At 37.3% G+C, this 555-nt stretch overlaps 1 protein-coding gene across 6 annotated transcripts in view; it reads right to left on the reverse strand.

The window, feature by feature from the left end:
- The window catches only part of RUNX1T1 (RUNX1 translocation partner 1), a 184,738-nt gene that overhangs the window by 108,803 nt on the left and 75,380 nt on the right, over window positions 1-555 (reverse strand). The window lies entirely within an intron of this gene.

Here is a 555-nt window from a genome sequence, read left to right on the forward strand (position 1 = left end):
TTATTTCAAACTGGTTTCAGCCATTTTCAAACTGGTTTATGTGCACTGAACATCTGTTCTGTTACAGATTTAAACCAGTTTCTGATCATTTAAACCGCTTTATGTATAATGTGTGTCCCTAGCCTAGGTTGTTTAGGGCATGTCTGCACAAAACACTAACTACACAGTAGCCTAGTAACACTGCACAGTAGTGTGCCACAGCTCGGGCAGTGCTAATATGCTACTGCACAGTATTATTAGGCTACTGCACAGTAGCATCACTAAAAAGGCATTCGCTGGCACTACTATGCAGTAACTCTGGTTATTGCACATTTATTTAGCACTTGACTATACAAGTACTAAATCAATGCGCAGTAACCACTGCATTAACATGAATGTGTAGACACACCCTCAGTCTCTCAACAACAAACAAAAAAAGGAAAAACACACATTTAAACAATTAGGAAGATGTAAAAGAAAAAACACCTGTGGATATATGAAATACCCATGTGATACAAAGATGTAAAGCAAAATAGTGCATGTCTAACTTTTGTTTCCATTACAGCAAAAGAACAA

The sequence above is a fragment of the Gavialis gangeticus genome, unplaced genomic scaffold (assembly GCF_001723915.1).
Source record: "Gavialis gangeticus isolate Ggan-Ray unplaced genomic scaffold, GavGan_comp1, whole genome shotgun sequence".
Lineage (NCBI taxonomy): Eukaryota > Metazoa > Chordata > Crocodylia > Gavialidae > Gavialis > Gavialis gangeticus.